Source organism: Myotis davidii, unplaced genomic scaffold (genome assembly GCF_000327345.1).
Source record: "Myotis davidii unplaced genomic scaffold, ASM32734v1 scaffold1, whole genome shotgun sequence".
Classification (NCBI taxonomy): Eukaryota; Metazoa; Chordata; class Mammalia; order Chiroptera; family Vespertilionidae; genus Myotis; species Myotis davidii.
The window spans coordinates 9,792,671-9,798,661 of NW_006294681.1; the positions used below are offsets into that span (position 1 = coordinate 9,792,671).

Consider the following 5,991-nt stretch of genomic DNA (forward strand, 5'->3'; position numbering starts at 1 on the left):
TGCTCCGCTCTCCCTTCTCCGCGCACCAGTGCCCGGCGCTCCTGGAGCCTCTCAGCACCCACCCCGACGCAGAGCTCCTTAATTCGTCCTTCCCGTCCCTCTTCCTAGTTTCCACCGGTCCTCTTCCATTGGTCCTCCCCCAACACTCACAGCTCCCCTACTTGTGACTCGGAAGGTAAAATCAAGGTCACCAGTCACGCCTAAAACTCGGAGCGGATCTGCTTTAAATGGGACTCTTTTTAGGTGGGAAGTTTCTAACATCAGCAGCACAGTGTTGCGTTGGAGTCAGATGGCTCAGCTCCATCACCTGTAGGCAGTGGACGTGCCGCAGGTAACTGCTGCTTGGCGCGCCAGTAGTGCGATGTGCTCACCTGTGAAATGGGGATGAGGGTGTCTACCTGGTATGGATGCCCAAATTACATGATATTAGTAGCACCTAGTAACACTTCTTAAATGATACTTGATATGATGGTTTTTGAATTGCTAGTTTTTGAATTTTTACACACATATCACGTTTTTGTGTGCCTACTACTATATTGTAGAGGTTATATTTTGCAGATAAAACTTTAATCGTTAGTTTTACTTAAAAGGGATTTTCAAAAGTCTGTGCAACTAAATTGATGATTGCCAGAGGGAAGGGAGGTTGGGGTACTGGGTGGAAAAGGTGAAGGGATTAAGAAGTACAAATTGGTATTTACAAAATAGTCACGGGTATGTAAAGTACAGCATAGGGAATATAGCCAATAATATTGGGATAACTGTGTGGTGTTAGGCGGGTATTGAAAATATTGGTGGAACACTTTGATTGTCTAACCACTATACTGTACACCTGAAACCAATACAAAATAATACTGAAGGTAAACTGTAATTGAAAAATTTTAAAAATAAATTTTTAAAAAGTCTATGTGTACTTTGAATTCCCTGTCCCAATGTTATATAGCCAATAATATTGGGATAACTCTGTGGTGTTAGGCAGGTATTGAAAATATTGGTGGAACACTTTGATTGTCTAACCACTATACTGTACACCTGAAACCAATACAAAATAATACTGAAGGTAAACTGTAATTGAAAAATTTTAAAAATAAATTTTTAAAAAGTCTATGTGTACTTTGAATTCCCTGTCCCAATGTATTCCAATTTTTATCTTTGTTTTTAACGTCAACATTTTGTAAGTGAAATGGAGATGAGATTAATATTCTCAAAGATCAGCTGAAAATAAAACACACACCAGCACACACACGTAGACAAGGTTAGAAAAATATTAGTTAACATTGTCAGACCTTCTCCAAATGGAATACTGATCTTGTCTGTCAGGTTTAGCCTTTGAGGGACTGTGTTTACCACTATGTGCTATTCAGCAGATTTTAGTCGTTCTACCTCTTTATTATCTTAATGATCGAAACTCATAGGTGTGGTGGCAGCATCAGGGTAAAAAGCCACAAGACAGGGTGTGGGTGAAACCTTTTGAAAATACACCTCCTATCTTCTCCACCTCTTAGTCATCCCTTTTTGGTTTTTAAGTGTGGTATTTACTTAATAGGACATTTAAAGTTTTCTGAACTGATTTGTTTCATCAGTAAACCCTCTCTGTGTTCAGACCCCAACTGGTAGGGAATAATCTCCCTGTCTGATTTATTTTATTTTCTGCCTAACATTGCTCAATAAGCACCTAAAGAATCTTCAAAGGGAAGAATTCTACAAAGAATTCATTATGGAGATTGTCAGTAGCTATAATGCTCCCCCCCCCCACCCCGCAATTTTAGTGAATAACTTAAAGTGACTTTGGAGTTCCTATAAGTACTAATGACCCAGAAGAGCCTCAATTATGCCTTAAAATTGCCACTAAGGGGACAGATTTTCACTGTGTCCCTTCCAGCGTGCTCCTTGCTATACCGTGTGTCCATGACCATCCCCAACCATCCTGCTTTTCCTCTTCTGCATGCTTCCACAATGACCAGTGGAATGAAAACAACTGTCATCGAGCCCCTTCTATTATTGTAACATATTATTTGCTTGTAAACTAATCCCTTCCTGGTATAGTTTTCCTGTTAAGATCACTACCCAAACCTGTTTTCTCTTAATAATACCAGTTTCATTCTAATAAAGGCCCTGGCGGGATAGCTCAGTTGTTTAGAGAGCCACCCTAATATGCCAAGGTTGCAGGGTTTGATCCCCAGTCAGGACATGTGCATACAAAAATCAACCAATGAATGCATAAATAAGTGGAATAACCAATTGATGTTTCCCTTTCTCTTTCTCTCTCTCAAATTAAAAAAAGGAAGAAAAACATTCATCGACACTCCATTCCCCATTCTGTCTCTTCCTCCCACAATTGAGCATGCTCTCTTAACAGTTTCACCTTTTTGCTCTTCCTTTATTCATCTTGTTTCCATGCCTTACTGACCTCCAGGATGACTCTTACCTTGCTCACAGACTTCCTTTGGAGCCCATTGTTTGGAATGTCAACGTCCATATTCATGACAATTTCAACAATCTTGCTGCACAACATCTGGATCCACCTTATGACTTGGGATTTCGCTACTGCCATTCTCTTGAATGCTGACATTCTCTCTGATGACTACATTCTATTCATCTTACCCCTTCATTCTCAGTGCCTTGGCCTCCAGTCTTTTTGTCTTTCCTTATTCTCACATCGGCCCCCCTTCTGGCTTTTCTGACTTCCCTATTCACCCTGTGCTCATGGGAAGACATTTTATAGTAGAGATGCTTATATTAGTCCCAGGGGTTCCCTCCCATATTGTACTTTACTATAAACTTACCCACACTGATCCATATATTCCTCAGCTTGGGTTTAACCCACCATTGATGTGTGTCCTCTTTAATTCTGCTCCCATATTGCCCAGGGTTCCTATAAGAATGTCATAATTAGGACACTTGTTTCCACTATTCATTCATATTATCTAACCCAGACTAGGCCTTAGGGATTCCCAATTGTCACTTTCTTCCACCACCCCTTCCTCTATTTCTCTCCCCTGTTATTTCATAGCTTCTTTACTTTTCTTGTCTTTATGCCTGGCACAAGTAGACAATATGCCCAATGAATGAAAGTAAATCCAAACCATTCCAAATTTCCCTGCTTTCTTTTACTTTACAAGAAGTTTGAGGACATCTAACCCGTAATACTTGTTTCACTGAAAACAGGACCATCAATCCAGTTATTCAAAACAAACATGTGGGTGTTGCCCTTGGTAACTCTTCTCATGCCACATATTTCATCAGCTATATTGTCTGGCAATTCTGCCATCTTATTGTCTAGGATATATTCACTTCTCCCCACTGTTCTCACTCTATCCCTTCTCACAACGAATACTCCAAGTCTTGTTTCCCACCCTTGTATTCTCTAGACTGCCAGTCAGAATGATTTCAAAACACAAAATTGATCACAGTCACTCTTCTACTTAAAGTTCCTCTGAAATTCCCCACTGTTTTCAGCATCAAATCCAAACACTTCAGAATGCATTGAAGGGATTTCTGGGGTGTGGCTTCCGATGAGCTCCCTGACCTTGCAAGTCCTATTGACCCATCTACAATTCCCATAACTCTCCTGCCTCCAGACCTTTACACATTCTCCTCCCTCTAATGGAACATTCTTTCTTCTTATTACTCTGGATCCCACATCTGTTTCCTGGCTAATTCCTTTGGGTCATAAGGGCATTTCTGTATGGCAGCTTTTCTCTGATCATTGAAGATTATGCAGGGTCCCCTCCCACCGAATGTGTTTCCATAACCTGATGTCCATACTCCACACAGAACATCTACTTTACTAAATTGAAATTGTGGTTGCACTTCTCTCATATCCCTTATGCAACAGGGAATAAGTTCAGTGGAGGCATCAAGAGATGATAAATAGCAGATACCAATGTGAGCTGTGAATAAATTTTTAAAATGGGCTGATTCAGAACTCATCAGATAATCTATAAACCCTTCACTTCTATCAAGATATGAAAGGCAATGTGGCTGGTTTTCTCAGTGGTTAGAGCCTTGGCCTGTGGATTGAAGGGTCTTGGGTTGGATACCCAGTCAAGGGCATGTACCTAGGTTACAGATTCGATCCCCAGCTCCAGTCAGGGCATGTGTGGGAGTCAGTCAGTCAATATGTCTCTCTCACATCAATATTTTTCTCTCTCTCCTTCTTTCTACCCCTCTCCCCCCTCCCTTTCACTCTCACTAAAAATCAATGGGAAAAAAAAAATCCTCGATGAGGCTTAAAAAAAAAAAGAATATGAAAAGCTCAGGAAGAAGGATTTAGAAAGAAGGTGATTTTGGGGAGAGCTGTGCTGGGAATCACTCTTTACTCTCCCCTCCTCCATTCCCTCCCCCATAATTTAGGAAGCAGCTGAGATTTATTTGAATTACATAATAGGAGCTCGAGTAATATCAGCTGCCCATATAAACTCCATATTTACATTTCTCTGCTTCAGCATCATTATTCTCCTCCTTTCTTCCTGTTTCATAAGAAGAATCTCTTTCTTTATTCAAAGTTGAGCCCCATCTCAGCTTTTTATTATTTCCCCTTTGTACTCTCCTTAGGAAATTAATTTTCCCTTCTCTCTGTTCAATATTTAATGTTCCACTTTCCACTTAATCTTCCCCCTCTATGAACATATTCAAGATTCCCTTATCATCAAAAACAGTGGGGATAAAAAAAAGAGAAATGTTTTATTCTTGTTCCAGGTGTTCATAAAAGGGATATTAATTTGCTAATAATTGTTCTATTAGGGGAATGAGGTATTCTAGAAGGCTGGGAAACAGGCAGAAGAGGACCTTTCTGATTAAAAGAAAATCCTTGAACTTTCTATCTAATAGAGGCTAATCAGAATTCATCTGTGAGACTCCCTGAATCTCTTGGAGGAGCCAGGCTACAAGTCAATGAGATACAAGGATAAATGTGGCCAAAAGTGATGGCTTTCTCCAAGTTCCATGGTAGCTGGCTATACCCCAGTCCTCAGGATGAGCCAGCCTACTCAAATGCAAGGGTTGGTCTCCAACCTTTGATGAAGGATTGATGCATCCCCAAGTGTAAACTCTGATGCTGCAATTCCTACTGCTAGTTTGGTGTATCATATAAGGTCCAGACCCTAGTGTCCAGGGTAGAGACAATATCTCACCTCTTATGACCACTAAACGGGCAGGATACAGTTGAAGCCAAGTTTCTAACACATCATAGTAGGGAATCACACCAGGGAGGAACCAGGGCTGGCCTTTAATCATGCAGCTTCAGTTCACAGCTCAAAGTTTAGGGTCATCTGAATCTTACGATTGGCCCTGCTACAATGAATGAGCAACGGGGAACCTGTATGTGGGGGGTTTGCATGAGCATGAACATTTGTTCTAGAATGAAAGAATGTTAATCAGACCTTTGTTTAAATTGTTTTAATCTGGCTTCTTTCCTTTTTATTATTATTTTTTAATCCTCATCCGAGGCTATGCTTTTATTGACTTTTAGAGAGAGAGAGAGAGAAGAGAGAGAGATGAGAGAGTAAAACATCCTTTAGTTGACTCTGGCATTGAACCTGTAACCTAGGTACTACGTACCCTGACTGGGAATCAAACACACAACCTTTTCTGTTATGTGGGACGATGCTCCAACCAACTGAGCCACCCAGCCAGGGCTGGCTTCTTTCCTTCTTGGTGTGAGATCAGACATTACATTTAAGAGCTCTGAATAGAGGGGAAATAAATAATTTCAAAAATTAGGGTTTTATTTGAAGTGACGTAGGGTAAACGTGGAAATCGGTGTCCCTGCCTTTAAATGCTTCTTCCCTGTCCATGCCTCCCACCTTATAAAACCTGCTAATTACTTAGTTCAATAACTTTTTTATGGTTTCACCACCCACCTAATTCTTTAGACCTTCTTGCTTTTGTTTGCTCTTCTAAGATCTTATCTCAACTGCTTCTAGCCAGAATCTCAATTTCTGTCAGCCTAGCTTCCCCAGAATGACAACTTCTTTAGATCACATCTGTGTG

General features: G+C 40.6%; 1 protein-coding gene across 1 annotated transcript in view; it reads right to left on the minus strand.

The window, feature by feature from the left end:
• Positions 1-4,778, minus strand: part of MAL2 (mal, T-cell differentiation protein 2) — a 29,592-nt gene extending 24,814 nt beyond the window's left edge. Inside the window, exon 1 of the mRNA XM_015567451.1 lies at positions 4,775-4,778. The gene's annotated coding sequence lies outside the window, so the exon portion shown is untranslated. The remainder of the gene's footprint in view (positions 1-4,774) is intronic.
• Positions 4,779-5,991: the final 1,213 nt, after the last annotated feature.